The sequence below is a fragment of the Emys orbicularis genome, chromosome 4 (genome assembly GCF_028017835.1).
Source record: "Emys orbicularis isolate rEmyOrb1 chromosome 4, rEmyOrb1.hap1, whole genome shotgun sequence".
Taxonomy (NCBI): Eukaryota; Metazoa; Chordata; order Testudines; family Emydidae; genus Emys; species Emys orbicularis.
In genome coordinates, this window is record NC_088686.1 from 88,782,178 (window position 1) to 88,801,633 (window position 19,456).

The following is a 19,456-nucleotide window of genomic DNA, read 5'->3' on the forward strand; positions in this document are numbered from 1 at the left end:
AAGTTGTGTCTGCATATAGAACATTATATATAATTATATCCTGCAAAGTTGGGGGGGAGGGGTGGGAGAGGCAAAAAATGGAAGACATAATGGAACATATAGACCTATGAAAAGTCAGAGGGCAACTGTCGTCCTTGCCCCCAAAGCAAATGATGACCCTGATGCCAGCATTAGCTCCACAGCACGGTCCTCTATTGTTTGAGCTGATGGGGTAACTGATAGCAATAGCAGGCGGATATCTTCTATGTGTACCTGCCGCTAGAGGGGGTGGAGTTGCACTCTTTGCTAGCATGTTTCACAGTTGTTTGCTAGGCAGCAAAGGAATGTTGAGACTTGGGAATAATAGATTTGGATTCCATGTTGTGGAATGGAGTGTGCTGTAATGGTTGTAACACTTCCTGGGGGTACCCAGGGTTGTGAGGCACCTGCTATTGCCTGACCTTAGCAAGAGAAAGCTTTGTCTGTGCCTGCTGTGGGTCAACTCCTTGACTCCACCAGCCGTGGGCAACACAAGCACTGCCCTCTTAGCCAATGTAGGCTCTGCTGTCTCTCTGCAGGTTAGCAATAGGCACGCTCCATCCCCCAAGCCCTCTGAGCAGCCCACTGGAGCATCCACTCCCTGATCCATGGGACACTTGCAGTATTCATAGATCTGTTGTTCCCAAAAGATGCAGTACTCCCCAGCTTACCAGTTACATCTCAGATGACCACTGCACTGAACATCTTAGTTAAGAGTATAGTAAAAACAAGTTTATTTAACAAAGTATGGGTGATAACAAGTAGAAATATTGGAAACAAATGGTTACATATCAAATAAAACCATAACATGCATTCTAGAGCCTAGATTTAATTAACAAATTAACATTAACATTAATTAAGCAAAATTGTCAGCTTGTCTCCTCGGTGAAGAGACTCTGCACCCCCAAATATACACCAATGTTCCTTCCATTGTCTTTACTTGTAAAGATAATGCCCTCCTGCTGTTTATTTTTTCCTGTGGCCTCCCTCCCTTGTCGACTTCACAAGCTCTTCATTGGCATTTGACTCAATATACCAAAAGATACCCATTGTAAGACTACAATGCCCCATACGCTTGTGACCAGAGGGAGAGAGAAACCTTGTCTGCATTCTGTTTTAAAGACGCATGTCACCTCTTGGTAACCTGCTTTAACTTCAAGGCTTTGAGAACATAATTTCCAGTTTAGATACATAACTCCTTAAATACTATCCTTATATACATTTTGAAATAATTATTATGATCAGTGGGCTACTGGCTCTTGATAGAGCTCTTGCATGCCACCATTTGGTAAACTTAATATGCCTACATCTGACCCTTTAAAATTCTATACCCCTGGAACCAAGAGGTCCGTAGGTCATAGTGGTTACATTACAGACCTCTCTGCCTCTCTCCCCTCCCCAGCTTCTCCCTGCTAACTTCTGCTCCTATCTCCACTTTCCCTGCCCACGTTCCTTTCTCTTCTGTCTGTTTCCTATGCTCCTACCCATCTGCCCACTCCACAGTTCCTGGCCCTCTCCACTCTGTTCATATTCTCTCCACCATCTTCTTCCCCCACCAGGTTCTCATTACTCACCCCTCGGCATTCAAGTCATGCAGCTTCCTCTTTCTCTTCCACTCTGCCTGGGCAACCACAGAGGAAGCATTAAAAATACAGAAGAGACATTCTCCCCACTTTCAGTTCTGGTGCCTAGGGCCACATTGGCCCCTAGTAAAAGGATGGAGTAATGGCAGCCCCTTTAATCCTTGGATGGAGCATCTCCAGTTGCTCTGTGCAGATGACACGTACAAGGTCTTGTCAGCATGTCAGAGTTGTGATATGGTAGAGCATGCTCAGCCCATATGGAACCTTGAGGGAATTCAACTTTCAAACTCTTAATAGGTCTGTACTAAGATTTTTCAGAGGCTCATAACTTGGCCGAATTTGGTTAGATTTTTACAGGGATGGGAAAAGGCACAAAAAGGCTGACACAAATGTCACCCTGATGCCAAAATTAATGTCTCTGCTTCAAAGCATGGGGGAACTGGAGCTTCTTGTAAGAATGGTTTTAATATGGGCAAAACATTGTACTGTTCCCTATTTTTTTTCTGAGAAATGACTGACCTGTTTTTGTTGAAATTTTGCAAAAAAAAAAAAAAAATTCAGTATATTTAATATATACTGAATATAATATATAAAATTTAATATATAAAATTCAGTTTAAGTTGAGCAATGTTAACCGGGTACTATAATGTAGAGTATTGGGCAGCTTTAACTATAGGCATCTACCGTTCTGCCTAGATGCTTAACAGGTTTAGATTAAGCCCTGCTGTTGAAATTGCTACTTATTTGTTGAGTATTAGATATGGGAAGTCTAGAAGCCATGTGGGATGCTTGACAGGCCCATTTGCATGCTAATACCCAGAATGCTTTTCCATCTCACAGCTGTTTCACAGTGGTGCTGGTGTCCTAGCTCCTGGAACATGCTGAAAAGTTTAGGCACCCTTGTGTGTTCAGAGTTTTTATCTATAGTGTTGTGCAGTAAAAATAATAAATGTTTCTATGCTAAGTGAGCATATGCTAAGTACAAGACTAATTGCTAGACTAAATAGTATACCCATAATGGTACCTGAAAAAAAATGCAATGGTGAAAAACATCCATTTCAGAGTCTACTAAAAAAAGAAATTGTTATGAAGAGTGTGTCATCAAAATGAATGATTGGACAAATTCAGTGCATAAACTGCAATGAAGATGCAAGTTAAAATAGCTTAGGACACATTACATGTAAAGAGAATGAAAAGTTAAGATACATCAAGGAGATGTAGAGGTTGAAAGGGGCCGCCTTTAACATCATTTGAGATTGAGTCATCCCAAAGGTAAAGCTGAATGTTTCATATCTCAGAAAAACTGGTGGGCTTGCCTTAGATATTTCTGAAGTGGTAGAGCTCCATGAGTTCTATGGTGACCTACCATGGCCTGCATTCATCACCTAGCTTGTGAAGACTTCAGCAGCCAGGTGCATCACCTTGATAGTACTTGCAGCTTTATCCTTTAAATTGTGTCCATACAGATGGAAATTGTTGGACTGAGTTTTTGAAATTAAGCTTCCTTATGACTATTTATCACCAGAACCCTATTCCTACATGGCAGATTTAAACCTTGACATATAGAATCCAGATAGATTTCAAGGCTATAAGATTTTAACTACAAGTAACACAGGATCACTTATGAACTTTTGAAAAAGTCTGTTGCAAGCCATGCTTTACCTGTGTATACAGCATGTATCCTAATTAACTGAATAAAAGATCATATTTTCTTGTTTAATCTTTTCCTACTGTAGTTCTCTTAAGAACCATTTCACAAATATAATGAAATTCGTACTCTTTATTCCCCTGATCTTAAACTAAGATGTATTTTGAAATTTTAAAGTACACTTAGTACAGCAGTTGAAGGATGGACTTCTGGCTAGGCTGCTGCACTAAGGGACTGTTTGATAGCTGTGGAGAACCCAGCTCTACTGTCCCCCTGTCCAGCAGCTTTGGGTTATAAGACAGGAACATCTAGAAACTTATTTTCAATTCTGTTGTAGGACAATGGTTGGAACCAGAATAAAAATGGATGGGAATTTGAAAAGATGTTGTCCCTCGAGCCTGACAAAGTGATTTTGAATGCTCCATTTTTTTCATTGTATAAGCATCAAAATTCTGAAATGGCTCAGGCATTAAATGTTTTCCCATTACATATTCTGTTTAAAATTGGCTTGGTTGATTACTCATGTCCCTGGAAGAGTTACATCAGTACCTGTTGTAAACAACAATTTACACCCACAATCCACATCATAAGGAATCTAATAAGCCATCCATGCTAAAGTTAGATTTTACAAATCTGGAGCAATATTTCTTCATGTTGGGTGCTTAAATTGAAAATAAAATGTGCATATTAAGCAGAAATATGATATACACGTGGAGACATGATTTTGGATGTTTTTATGATGTGTTGCTAAGTTCTGAATTGTGATTTTTTTTTAATATAGATTTTAAAATCTTTTATATTGCTTTTTCCTGGCAGCCACTGAGAAATATACAGGCCTTCAGTGCTAATAAAATATGCCATAGAGTGTGACAGAATTTAATTTTAAGCAAACCTGGCATATTATATTTGCATCTGAATATAGTTATTTAATTCTTATCACTTAATATTCTTCCTGACATTCCGACACTGATGAGCACATAAACCATGTCTCCTAGGTTATATCAGACAGGCCCAGTCATGATTGCATTCATTTTAGATAGGCTTGTTGAGCACATGTTAATAAGGTAATATATAAGTGGACAGATAGTCTATTCTTCCCTTTGAAATTAGGTTTGACAGACAGTATTTCAAGTTGCCTCATGAGCCTAAAATATTACTACCCATGAGATTGTCTAGGTATCATGAAAGAAAGCATCTTCATTAAGAGTTCGTTCATGCAGTCTAAAGAGTGCATGCACTTTCCCTGAATTTTCACAGTTTATTTGTAACATAGTCTAACACTGAAGTGCTTCATAATACTGATTGTCCTGAAGCGTAGTAGATTGGTGTTCATGTCTCATATTGATAATTTCAATGTATTGCAAAAACAACATTTATCTCCACTTAGATGAGCCATTTAAGTATTTTCCCTCATCTAAATACTGATTCACAACTGGTGCACAAGGTTGAAAATACTTCTAATATAAGGGAAATTATCTTAACCTTCAGCTGGTAAAACAGCAGTTTATTAAATATGCAATAGATTAAGGTTTCTGAAGTTTGTGGCTGTACAAGCAGTTATTCATGTTTATGTAGAGAATGATATTTGTTCCTGAGGGCTGCCGAACACATGCTCCCAGTCTGATCTATCTAATGATGAATCAAATGGCTGTGGATGTGAATAATTCAAAAAATTAGGCAGTTGTATTGAAAAGCAAGAAATCAGAAACCTTCTTGGGGGCTGCTTAAAAGAGATATCAATCAATTCATCATCCATTTATCATCCACCAAGGCAAAAGACTAAATGTGAATTGAGTTATTTTTGGTTTTTGTCTTTTTTTACTAAAAGATGTACTAATATTTTTCCTCACACTTTCTAAAACCATTAATTGTTTATGTAATTAGGTATAGAGGCTTTAAATGTTACATTATCAGAGGAGCGATTGGTGAATGCAGTCTAACTGTCTCTTCAATGAAAGTTCACAGTTCAGTAATCAACCTTATTCAATCATGTAGGCATTGCTCATTAAACTTTAGTAATTATATATTTTGGAACGTCTGCCAGTGATTCTGGTGAGAATTTCTCATGAATCTATGGTGATTATATTGGAGATGGATTGAAAATAAATGTTCCCTACATCAAACAGAAGTTTGTTTGCATTTCGCTTGTTTTTGCAATTGGCTTATATATAATCACTGTATAGTATATTGCATTTACTCAAGCATGGGGGGAAGAGGGGAGGGGAAGGGGGATATAAAAGAGCTTGAAACATATGAAACTGGTAGGTTTGAACTAATACAGAGCCTGTTATGCAAATCATTTAACAAGCCACAAGAAGACAATACTTGTAATTCTAAAGGCTCAATTAGGACCTCTAAAAGTCATATATATGACATAAAATAATGTATATCATATCAGTCCATTTGAAGGCCTAATAGACACTTCTGTGTTATATAATTGTCTCATTTTTGAAATGTAACTCCTGGGTTGCCAAAATACAGTTGTACTAGGAAACTGCTGGGTTCTGAAATGTCATTAGAGAGAGAGAGAGAGAGAGAGAGAGAGAGTGTGTGTGTGTGTGTGTGTGTAATTAGTGATACATAAACTATAGACCTTTTTTCTTATGTAATCCAAATATAATTCAATACAAATTATAAGCAATAATAATTTATAATTTTCAGCTATTTCAGACCAAGTGTGGGAGCAAACAGCAGAATAGACAAAAGAGAAGTGACTCCAGCTTGTTTTGACATGTAGCTGGCCTCATGATGTAGTGAAGAACATGTCATGCTCCATTTTCTAGTGAGATATGCAATAGCCTAGGTGATGTCACAATGAAACAAGCAGTTGATGTCAAGACTTTCACTTTATCTAGAGATATGTCAACAAATCACAAAATGATATAACTGTAACAGCAAAAGATTTCAGCACCAAACTGTAATGTTGCTGAACGGAGTCTAATTTGTGACTACAACAGTAAAAGCTGAGATAATGGGACAAGTATTGTGTGCACACACACTCATTGCTTTTTGATTAAGAAATGCCCCATACTTTGTAGATATGTATGCTGTATACATATTTGCTATATGGTGGGCATTGTTAGCACTGACTTTCTGAAGTTGGCACTCCGGGGTTTGTGTTGTTTCAGGTCCCCAGGGTTTTGTGTGGCCCAAAGGGGGTTAGGTCTTTGCGTTTGAGGATTCCAGAATACTCAGGTATTGTCAAACGTTAGCACTTTATGACAAGCAGAACAATGCACATGATGGATAGGCTAGAAGCAACTATCTCAGAGAAGATACAGAGAAGGGTATAGGATGAACATTGACTGTATGAGGCAGAAGCACAGATATGGAAATCTTCCCCATGCCCAGATCAGCAAGCACATATATTGAGTCAAAAAGATCAGTATATGGTTGAAATTGTGTGCCCTCCCCTGATGCTGCACTTACTTTGCCCAGTTCAGTTTTTGCCCAGAGATCCAAACCAAGTCCTTAGTTTGTTAGCATTGTTGTCAGTGTCTCGGAACACCAATTAAGGTCATTGAAACAGAACTGGTTACCAATGGCTGTCACTGCTTGCAGACATCAGTGTAGTTATAAACGAAAGGAAATGAGAACAGAACACATAATAATTTAAGCAAGCAACATAAGCAATTGTCAGGTTTTTTTTTTTACCTTATCAGAATCAGAAAGGGAAATATGTCTGACACAACTAGGGGTTAGGATCTTGACCGCTTTGTTATTTTGGTCCATCTTTGGTCATTTCTTTCCTCTCTAACTTCTAAATAGATGCCATCATGACACAGGAGCTTCTTCTGAAAGGACAGGGTTTGTGAGTTATCCCAACGGTGTCCTCTGTACTGCTTCACAGAACAGCTAGCTAATTGTGTTGTAGAACAGGGACTCTGGCTTCACTCCACTACAAGATGAAGCACATTAACTGTTTCAATGCATTTATTTTCCATTAGCTAGGTAAGAGGGCATGTTAAGGTTGCTTCTTAACCTGGGCCTCCCAGATGGCAGCATGAAGTGTTGCTGCTTCACCACCATGGTAGCTTTTCTTTCACAGTCATATGATTCCAAAGGTAATGTTGCCTTTTGTCAGTCTGGATGGAAAGATAGATACCTTTGCATATTGGGTTTATTGATTTGAAAATACATGCTGGGAAACTAACTGCATAGCCAAACATTAAGTGAATAGTAAAGAATGTCCCTAAGTGTCTTTCAGATTAGCATTCATCAAGAGAGAGATTTCATATTTTAAATCCAGCATATAAAGTATTGTTTTCTTTGTTAGTGTATATGATGAAAGCTGGATTGACAGTCCTCTATTTAATTTATTCACAGAGCAGGTACAAGACAGCAGTAGGGAAACCTTTTCTACACTCCCCAGTCTTTAGTTTTCTTCTGGAGGGTAGTATGGTATCTATGGCCCATCAATCACTGGTATGATGGGCGAAAACGGCAGCAAGATCACCAAATAGTACCTGTTATTTTGGTGGGGTTTGTGATTAGGATATCTGTCTAATGAAAGCTACCTCATTTAACAACCTTTCATATGTTAATTCTGTAAGAATCTTAATCCCCATTCTTTCATCCCAGAGAACCTTTATGAATATCTCATCCTAATTAAAGAAAAATAAGCGATTGTAATTTGTGTGTCAGAAAACCAAATTTAAGATGGAATAAATGTTTATTTAAAATGAACACCTGCTAACATAATGTCAGTTTTATGCATTTTAAGCAAAACCATTTTCCCTTATGATTAATTTTTCTCCCAACATTAGAAGTTTCTGTAAATCTGAACTTTAAATTAGAATAGAAGTGTGGCCAGTTTACATTTAGAGAAAATGTTTAATTTCCAATTAAATATGAGGGCTGTGATGCCTTTGGGGGAATTGACTGGCTTCAGTTGTCGACTGTGTGATTATTAGCAATAGAAGATATTGAGACTTAATTATACTTCTGTGTATTATGATTAATTATGTCTGGAAAGCTGGTATTTCACATTTTTTCTTTTAATTGAAATGTACTGACTTAAAGAAGCAATATTTTTAAAGCTTGCAAATTTTAAAGATTTGAGCAGGAGGAAAAAAGAAATATTGCATGCATTGTTCTGAAACCAAAACATTTACAAAGGTATGAGCTAAGAGAGAAAAAGAAAAAGCGCGTTTTGATTAGAGGAAACAATTGATGGCCTAAAGGAAGTTAAATGGCTGTGACAGGGCAGCTGCCCCTCACTGGTTGGCAAAGGGTTAATAGCAGCTCTTGGAGTGGCTGAGCAGAACCCAGCCAATCAGAGGACGGCTTAGAAGCAGCCAATCAGGGCCAGTCTGGGCCCTATAAGAAGGGCTGCAGGGCAGAAAGGAGCTCGGACTCTCCCTGGAGCTTGAGGAAGAAGTACTGTCCACCTGTAGAGAGAAGTACCTGGGACAGAGCAGTGCTGGTCAGGGGAGCAAGCGGAGCTCCAGCCTGGCTGGCTCCCAGACTGAGGCCTTGATACAGGGGCCGAGTAGGTGCTGGGGCTACGGGGAAGTGGCACAGGGAAAGCAGGTAGTGGCAGAGGGGAAGGAGAGGCAGTGAACAGCTGCCAGCTATTGGGTCCCTGGCCCCATTGGCCAACAAGGGAAGTGGCCAGCCATAGGACTGCAGTTTGCCCCTGAGCGAGGGGCTGGACTAGGGGCAGCAGTTCGCCACTGTGACAAAAGGACAGGCGAAGGACTGCCGGTTCCTCCGGCAGGGGGCAGACAATGGAGTTGGGGCACAGCCGGAGGGCCATGCTCTGAAGAGGACGCCGTGGTCTTGGAGCAATGCAGGTCCCCACAGACAGTAGAGATGGTGGAGAAGCAGTGATGGAAAGTAAGACACCAGTAGAGGAGGGTGCCCTGCTGATGGACAGAGCTAATTCTTCTAAATCATTACTAGGCCAGTAATGTGGCACAGTGTGCTGTTGGATGAACCATCTTCGAGATTAAACCAAAGCCCCAGTCCTAGGGAGCATGAAGGATCTTGTGTTGGCACATTTTGCAAGAGTTCAACTGTTAGCCCTATGTTTTGGCCAAATCCCAGTTGCTGTTAGTATTACTTTGTACTTTTGAATAGTTAAACTCCAGAGATGGATACATTTCAGTAGTGGAATAAGCGATTCCTGTAACAGCTTTTACAACACATATTCAGGATTAAATTAATTATTCAGGGCTAGACCCTGCACAATTTGAGTGGAATGTTACACATATAAGGTAAAAAAGGATGAATAGTACAGGAAGCACACAAGAACCCAGGTGAGAGTTGCTTCGAGTTTGCTGAGCTGTTTTGAAGTTACTTCTAATATTAATTGCAAGAGTATGAATCATAGAATCATATGCTCACCTGTATCTCCATTGCTGGTACATGGACGCTCCTCTGACCTCCAGAAGAAGAAAGAGGAGCGTCCATGTACCAGCAATGGAGATACAGGTGAGCAACCGTTTTCATGTTCTCTCCACTGGTACTAAAGCGGAGAGTGGACTAGATTATACATCTGAGGGAAGGGAGCAGAAGGAGACTCCACCGATTGGAAGGCATGAGATGCACTGTCCTAGGGATGGGGGTTCCACGACCACCGCTCCCAAGAGAAGGAGGCAGGTGGTGGTGGTCGGGGACTCCCTCCTCAGGGGGACTGAGTCATCTATCTGCCGCCCCGACCGGGAAAACCGAGAGGTCTGCTGCTTGCCAGGAGCTAGGATTCATGATGTGACGGAGAGACTGCCGAGACTCATCAAGCCCTCGGATCGCTACCCCTTCCTGCTTCTCCATGTGGGCACCAATGATACTGCCAAGAATGACCTTGAGCAGATCAGTGCAGACTACATGGCTCTGGGAAGAAGGATAAAGGAGTTTGAGGCGCAAGTGGTGTTCTCGTCCATCCTCCCTGTGCAAGGAAAAGGCCTGGGTACAGACCGTCGAATTGTGGAGTCAACAAATGGCTCCGCAGGTGATGTCGGAGAGAAGGATTTGGATTCTTTGACTATGGGATGGTGCTCCAAGAAGGAGGAGTGCTAGGCAGAGATGGGCTCCACCTAATGAAGAGAGGGAAGAGCATCTTCGCAAGCAGGCTGGCTAACCTAGTGAGGAGGGCTTTAAACTAGGTTCACCGGGGGAAGGAGACCAAAGCCCTGAGGTAAGTGGGGAAATGGGATACTGGGAGGAAGCACGAGCAGGAGAGCGCAAGAGGGGAGGACTCCTGTCTCATACTGAGAAAGCGGGATGATCAGCGAGTTATCTTAAGTGCCTATACACAAATGCAAGAAGCCTGGGAAACAAGCAGGGAGAATTGAAAGTCCTGGCACAGTCAAGGAACTATGATGTGATTGGAATAACAGAGACTTGGTGGGATAACTCGCATGACTGGAGTACTGTCATGGATGGATATAAACTGTTCAGGAAGGACAGGCAGGGCAGAAAAGGTGGAGGAGTTACATTGTATGTAAGAGAGCAGTATGACTGCTCAGAGCTACGGTATGAAACTGCAGAAAAACCTGAGAATCTCTGGATTAAGTTTAGAAGTGTGAGCAACAAGAGTGATGTCATGGTGGGAGTCTGCTATAGACCACCAGACCAGGGGGGGTGAGGTGGACGAGGCTTTCTTCCAGCAACTAACAGAAGTTACTTAGATCGCAGGCCCTGGTTCTCATGGGAGACTATTGTTCTTCCAGCAGATATCAGGGTGATTATACAGCGGTGCACAGACAATCCAGGAAGTTTTTGGAAAATGTAGGGGACAATTTCCTGGTGCAAGTGCTGGAGGAACCAACTAAGGGCAGCGCTCTTCTTGACCTGCGGCTCACAAACTGGGAAGAATTAGTAGGGGAAGCAAAAGAGGATGGGAGGCAGTGACCATGAGATGGTCGAGTTAAGGATCCTGATACAAGGAAGAAAGGAGATATGGACCCTGGACTTCAGAAAAGCAGACTTTGACTCCCTCATGGAACTGTTGGGCAGGATCCCCTGGGAGAATAACATGAGGTGGAAAGGAGTCCAGGAGAGCTGGCTGTATTTTAAAGAATCCTTATTGAGGTTGCAGGAACAAACCATCCCAATGTGTAGAAAGAATAGTAAATATGGCAGGCGACCAGCTTGGCTTAACAGTGAAATCCTTGCTGATCTTAAACACAAAAAAGAAGCTTACAAGAAGTGGAAGATTGGACAAATGACAGGAAGGAGTATAAAAATATTGCTCAGGCATGCAGGAGTGAAATCAGGAAGGCCAAATCACACTTGGAGTTGCAGCTAGCAAGAGATGTTAAGAGTAACAAGAAGGGTTTCTTCAGGTATGTTAGCAACAAGAAGAAAGTCAAGGAAAGTGTGGGCCTCTTACTGAATGAGGGAGGCAACCTAGTGACAGAGGATGTGGAAAAAGCTTATGTACTCAATGCTTTTTTTGCTATGTCTTCAGGAACGAAGTCAGACTGCTGCACCGGGCAGCACAGTATGGGGAGGAGGTGACCAGCCCTCTGTGGAGAAAGAAGTGGTTCGGGACTATTTAGAAAAGCTGGATGAGCACAAATCCATGGGGCCGGATGTGCTGCATCCGAGGGTGCTAAAGGAGGCGGCGGATGTGATTGCAGAGCCATTGGCCATTATCTTTGAAAACTCATGGCGATCGGGGGAGGTCCTGGATGACTGGAAAAAGGCTAATGTAGTGCCCATCTTTAAAAAAGGGAAGGAGGAGGATCCGGGGAACTACAGGCTAGTCAGCCTCACCTCAGTCCCTGGAAAAATCATGGAGCAGGTCCTCAAGGAATCAATTCTGAAGCACTTAGAGGAGAGGAAAGTGATCAGGAACAGTCAGCATGGATTCACCAAGGGCAAGTCATGCCTGACCAACCTGATTGCCTTCTATGAAGAGATAACTGGGTCTGTGGCTGAGGGGAAAGCAGTGGATGTTTTACTCCTTGACTTTAGCAAAGCTTTTGATACGGTCTCCCACAGTATTCTTGCCGGCAAGTTAAAGAAGTATGGGCTGGATGAATGGACTATAAGGTGGATAGAAAGCTGGTTAGATCGTCGGGCTCAACGGGTAGTGATCAATGGCTCCATGTCTAGTTAGCAGCCGGTATCAAGCGGAGTGCCCCAAGGGTCGGTCCTGGGGCCAGTTTTTTTCAATATCTTGATTAACAATCTGGAGGATGGCGTGGACTTCACTCTCAGCAAGTTTGCAGATGACACTAAACTGGGAGGCGTGGTAGATATGCTGGACGGTAGGGATAGGATACAGAGGGACCTAGACAAATTAGAGGATTGGGCCAAAGGAAATCTGATGAGGTTCAATAAGGACAAGTCCAGAGTCCTGCACTTAGGACGGAAGAATCCCATGCACTGCTACAGACTAGGGACCAAATGGCTAGGCAGCAGTTCTGCAGAAAAGGACCTAGGGGTTACAGTGGACGAGAAGCTGGATATGAGTCAACAGTATGCCCTTGTTTCCAAGAAGGCTAACGGCATTTTGGACTGTATAGGTAGGGGCATTGCCAGCAGATCGAGGGACGTGATCATTCCCCTCTATTCGACATTGGTGAGGCCTCATCTGGAGTACTGTATCCAGTTTTGGGCCCCACGCTACAAGAAGGATGTGGAAAAATTGGAAAGAGTCCAGCGGAGGGCAACAAACATGATTAGGGGGCTGGAGCACATGACTTATGAGGAGAGGCTGAGGGAACTCGGATTATTTAGTCTGCCGAAGAGAAGAATGAGGGGGGATTTGATAGCTGCTTTCAACTACCTGAAAAGGGGTTCCAAAGATGATGGATCTAGACTGTTCTGAGTGGTACCAGATGACAGAACAAGGAGTAATGGTCTCAAGTTGCAGTTGGGGAGGTTTAGATTGGATATTAGGAAAAACTTTTTCATTAGGAGAGTGGTGAAGTACTGGGATGGGTTACCTAGGGAGGTGGTGGAATCTCCTTCCTTAGAGGTTTTTAAGGTCAGGCTTGACAAAGCCCTGGCTGGTTTGACAAAGCCCTGGATGATTTAGTTGGGAATTGGTCCTGCTTTGAGCAGGGGGTTGGACTAGATGAGCTCCTGAGGTCCCTTCCAACCCTGATATTCTATGATTCTATGCATTCACACTACAAAATTAACTTAGGTGATCTACCCTTGTGTTAGTGTATCATGTATCTCCTTCCCCTGTGCTTACATGGAGGTGGAGTGAGGTAAGGCTGGCCAATGCACTTCTTTCATGCATGCACTGCCTGAGCATGGACTGCCTGAGCCCCACTTAACATGCATAATCTGTGTAACGTGATAACATGGCGTTGATGTGATTGGAATCTGATTTCGGCCACTACAGTTAGGCGGGTGTGTCTTGAAGTGTGCGGTCAAATATTACAGAGTCTCTCAAACATGTCCCTTTAGTAGCTGCAGTTTCTTTCCTTCATTTCCTGTTCTTGTTTCCTCATTGCCCAGTCATTCTGCAGATAGTTGTCCACTATCTTCTCCTTCCTCTCCAGTATCTTCTCTGCTGTGGTCTGGTTTTGCAGTTCCGATTCACAGAGCTTCCCCACTCTGCTGGCAAACTCCCTTTTGCATCTCTGCATCAAGTTTTTGCTACTGCTGCAAAGATTCAACAGCCACTGGCTTATTGCTTATTGCACAGCCAATTGCTTCCTGGGCAGAAGCCTATTCTCCTTTGAGTTTGGCCCTGGAAATGAAAAATATATATACAGACAAACATTTTCACTGTGTTTCGAGGAAAAAAATTCTCTTCCACTTTCTGCATCATAAAACCCCATAAATTACAAGTTTTATTTCACACTGAATTCCATATAGCCTTTCACTTCTCCGCTTGCTGCCTGCTCTGAGCCACCGTTTCCCCTTCACAGCAAGAAAATGGCAAGTGATTTCTATATATTTTACCAAATGTTTTGGTTTTACATGGCAGGGGAGGCACACGTATAATCTGGCCAGGACTTTTCAGAAGAGGGGGGAAGAAGCAGAACAGTACTAGTGATGATCTTAAAAAAATGCAGATTGTCGTGGTATGAGATGATATGAGCTTTAGCAATCCTAGAATGGAAAAGAGGACAGTAGTGCAAGACCTCTGATAGAAAACCATCCGTTTGTGCCATGGAAATATTTTGTCATCTGGTGCCCAATTGACATATTACTGTGGGTAGAGTGTGTGGGGGAGATTGAGAAAAGTTGACCCAGGGATCTGACTGGTATTTGTTAATGAAAAACTCCCCAGAATCAGTCCACAAGAGTGGACCAGAATGAGAACCTACGTAAACAGGGTGCTGCGCTAGGATGCAGCAGCAGAACCACCATGGATATGCCATTACACGTGCTTTATTCCCTTCGATTGACGACAATGGGACTGCTTCTCATGCTTAAAGTTGTGCTTAAGTACCTTGCTGATGCATGGTCTACATGCCTAATTTTGCATTTTGAGGATTGTGTTTAAATCCTTGTCTCTTCAGACAAACACTTCTTTGTCTTCCCATGGCATGTAAGGGACTTGAGATTTACAGCTGAATGGTATCGAGGACTATAACCTTACTTGTATCAGTGCATAGTTTCCATTCACACTTGTACTGGAATGCAACAGGTTTTGCACCCTGCTGTTCATCACACAAGTGTCTCTAGGATAAAGGGCATAAGTCATAGAAATTAGAGCCAAAGAGGATTTATAAGATCATCCAGGGCCTGATCCAAAGCCCACTGAAGTCAGTGGAAAGACTTTCATTGACTTAAATGGGCTTTGTCTCAGAACCTTACTCTTTATCACTCCCAATGCAGGACCATTCCCTATAGTATATATTTTAGGTTTGGTTTATTTAAGATATTATGTTATTGCTGGTATTATATAATCACTTTATATGTCAGGAGAAGGAATGAGCAGGAAGGCTTACAAAATGTTCATTACAGCAACATCCACTGCAGCATCATGAATGTTTCTTTTTTAAACTGGATCATTGTATCCTGCAGTGATTTAAATGGGTTAAGGCAAGGTTGGAATTCTGTCCTCTGTTACCCATAATTTACAGCTTTCCCAAGATAATATGGTATCATTAAATAAATCATCCCCATTTGTAACATGGGACTTTTGGATATGTTCACTGATCTCCCCTTTATCTCTTTTATTAAGATCATCAGACAGCTAGGCTGTAGATAGGGTCTTGCTTTATCTAAAGATGTTGTTAATGAGTTAATTAGTATAGTAAACTTGAACTAAATGGTAGATATTGTAGCCCTGATAATAAATAAAGTAACATAAAACCACTACATTTCTGAGTTACTTTTCTGCTTTGCTTTGATTAGAAGTACTGCTGACGCCACTGGAAAGTTAGCTCTTTCAACTGAGCTATCCCTTTTTCTCTCCCGTCTTTGCAATGCTTTGTCTGTTTTGTTTAAGCATACATTTATGACAATTTTACAGCTGTCCTCTTTTTGGAAATTATATAATCCAAAATTTTACCATGTATTGTATTTGTTTATGTATATGTTTTGCCTGATTATTTTGCTGTTGCCACGTAGGAGATGGGGTAGATCGATGTATGAAAGCATTATTTTATTGAGGGCAGTTTGTGCACAGGACTGAAAAAAGAATGACAGACTTCATTCATGAACAGCTAAATGACAATAGTCTTCTAAGGGGCAGTGATTCTGTAAAAGTAGAACTTTCTTACTCAGTAGGTTCCCTTCTCAGTGAGACTGCTGGATAAGCCACATAGTCCAGACAGTGGGACCTCAAGGTCATCTCTGTAACCATCCATAAGTTGAAAGAACATTACCTAGCAACTTGGGAGGTCGCTCTGGTTACTAATCCACAAAAGTCTTCCCAGAGATCCATATTTCAGGCAAAAGTGATTTTTGTTTTGTTTTTTGTTTTTTTGTATTCGGAAGGTCTCTGTGTCCCTGATCCTATGCCATTAAAGCCAATGGGAGTTTTGCTATTTACTTTAGCCCTGTGTGATAGTATGAGTGTGGCTGGTAGCACTGTTTATAATTAAGGTTGTTTGGCACTTTCCTTTGTGAGACCCTCTTTTCAATTGCTTATAAATTTGCCAAAGTTGGTTTTCTGTCCCCTTGAAAACTCCTTGGCTTTCTGTCCTCTTGAAACCCTGTTGGCTTTGGGATCAGTGGAACTATTTTAAAAGGGGTTAAAAGGAACAGGTAGCAAAGCAGAAATATGGGTTGCATTTCATCAGGAAAGGATCAAACAGACAAACTATCCTCATGTGTTACATACTCTTTAATAATGTAATGAACTAATGGATGAGGAAAAACTAGACTACAAGATAAGTGCTGTTGAACCAGAAATGTGAATGAAACTCTGAGGAGGAAAAACAGCAAATGGAGAAATATGGGAAGGTTAGTTTCTCATTTCAGACAGAAGTTCAGAGTTGTATACATTTTTTCCCCCTGCACAAATGATTTTTGGAGTTGTCCCTTGGAATGCAGTGTGTGGGAGGGGAAGGAAGAAGGAGGGATGTGCAAGAAGAGTGCGGCTAGCAATTTGAAATTTGTATACATTGGTCCCCTGCTTGGACTATGTTCCTATCCTTAGACATAACATGATCCTTAATGTAGTGGTTGTGGTTTAAGATGTCTGTCTCTAGGTTCTTATATGGTCCTCATTACTGGAGCGCGTGTGATAGAAAAATGTATGTGTAATGAAAATTACATCTTCTCTTTCATCCGAAAGAATCCCAAGGCTGTACTTTATGCCACAGGGCTCAGTTTATCTGCTGTTGAAATGCAGTCACCTCTTGACTGAAATACAACAGCTGTGAGCAACACCACTCACAATATTTTATAACAAGAAGTGAAGAAGAATGTTGCATCCAACTGAAACTACTGGACAAAAAAACCAAACACCCTTATTGCCCCTCTATGCTGGCTCCATGAAGAGAAATGTTGACTCAGGAGATTAAAAATAATGCCCTGTGCCAGATTCTTAACTGCCTCTATCTGTGGTTGTACTAGTGTAAAGAGGAGCAAAAACAAGACTTGACCTGAATGAGGAAAATTGATATTCACAGGGACAAAACTGTTGAAAAATTGGGATCCTATCACCACATTTGCAAATGTTTAAGAATCAACACAGCACAAGCCAGAACAGTGAATAAAGAGGAGCATTGAAGTCAGAGCTTGCATCATTTAAGCATCTGGTCTACTACTGTTAATGCCAAATTTAGTTCATGTAAAATAGATGTAAATGAATGTGTGTTGCAAAAGAGAATAAAAAGTGAATATCTGCTAAATGGAATGGAGCTGCGGCAAAGTGACAAGAAAAGAGATTTCAGAGTTATTGTATAGAAATCCCAAAAGCCGACAGCATTTTATGCAGCTGCAGTGAGGATGGCAAACAGGATTCCGAAATGCAATGGTAGAAAAATTCAGTCAGATGTCAAAAGAAATGATATTAATGCTATTTAAGACACAGGCTAGGCCTCACCTAGGATACTTTATCTAGCTTCTGTCTGTGTTCAGAATATTAATTTACCTTGAAAAGGTGCAGCACATAATACTCTGCTTCAAATAAGATTCCCTCTCCTATATGCACTTAGGTCTGGGCACAAGAGAAAGCAGGAGCTGTGTGCCTGGTGCGTCTTCTCAAGCAGGTGGGCAGGAAGAGAACAGAGAGGGACAGAGCTGAGCCAACGCATGATTTGGGGGGGTGGGAAGGAGTTGCTGAACCAAATAAAGGCTGTAACGAATTTCTCTCCCTTAGGACGAAGGAGGGAGAAGGGTTTAAAGTGAGATGAGGGTATTTCTACACTGGCATTACAGCACAAGTAGACTTTAATCTAACTAGCTAGCTAAGGGATCAGTTGTAGTGAAGACATGGCAGGGCTTGTACAGTTCATGCAGAAGTCCATGCTGCCACAGCTTCACTGCTATCTGTACCCGAGCTACTTAGATTAAAGCAAGTTCAAGTATGTCTACACATGCAGAAATCACACACACACTGATTGTAGTGTAGAACTACCCTGAGTCACAACTGCTCCTTGGCTAGCACTGCCCCATATTCAGGGCAATGAGAATAGGCTCAATTAAGCCCTCAAACATTGGACTTTTGGAGAAAGAAAAATCTCCCTGAAAGCCTTTTTGAAATATAACAGCGTTTAGGGTTGAGATAGTTAACACTGAATGGTAATTTGTTTACACTTGCAAATACGGAGAGTGGTGTTTGTAACAGAAGCCACTGGAGTCAGTTGATTGTTCCCCATGCTGTGTGACAGGCCTATGTAATGTTTTGCAGTGCTGATCCATGTCAAGTAACTGAGTCCAGGAGATAATAGATCAGTCTCTTGCCAGTGATCCTGTGCAGCATCTTTATTATATGACATCAGAAGAAAATTTCTTTGGGCAAAATAATGGAGCAGTAGAGTTGGATCTGACCCTGTATAGCTTAGACTCTCCTATCTGAGGGGTCACTTATTTCCTGAAAACCCACCATGGCAGCTCAAGTCCTAAATAATTTCCAGGGTTAGACATGAGGTGGCTAGTGCCATTCTAAGTGGATTACCTAATGCACTCCTCTGGCTGGTCCAACACAGGCCAGATTTAAGACTCCCCACGCAGCAGGATTGGGAAATCTCAGACTCTGCCTCCAGATAAAGTGAGTTGTCACTGGGAATCCTCAGGACATCTTCCTGGACAGTAACTGAGAAGAATTGTTGCCTCTGGATTTGACTGGTCCCTTCAGGCATAGAATCATAGGACTGGAAGGGACCTCGAGAGGTCATCTAGTCTGGTCCTCTGCAGTCATGGCAGGACTAAGTATTATCTAGACCATTCCTGACAGGTGTTTGTCTAACCTGCTCTTAAAAATCTCTAATAATGGAGATTCCACAATCTCCATAGGCAATTTATTCTAGGGCTTAACCACCCTGACAGGAAGTTTTTCCGAATGTCCAACCTAAACCTCCCTTGCTGCAATTTAAGCCAATTAAGGACTCTTGTCCTATCCTCAGAGGGTAAGAAGAACGTTTTTTTTTCTCCCTCTTCCTTGTAACAACCTTTTATGTACTTGAAAACTGTTATGTCCCCTCTACCTTCTCTTTTCCAGACTAAACAAACCCAATGTTTTCAATCTTCCCTCATAGATCATGTTTTCTAGGCCTTTAATCATTGTTGTTGCTGTTCTCTAGACTCTCTCCAATTTGTCCACATCTTTCCTGAAATGTGGTGCCCAGAACTGGACATAGTACTCCAGTTGAGATCCTAATCAGCGCAGAGTAGA

The 19,456-nt window shown here is 41.7% G+C and overlaps 1 protein-coding gene across 3 annotated transcripts in view; it reads left to right on the top strand.

Moving 5' to 3' along the window:
* NELL1 (neural EGFL like 1) overlaps nucleotides 1-19,456 on the top strand; it is a 445,942-nt gene that overhangs the window by 259,210 nt on the left and 167,276 nt on the right. The gene's annotated exons all lie outside the window — the stretch shown is intronic.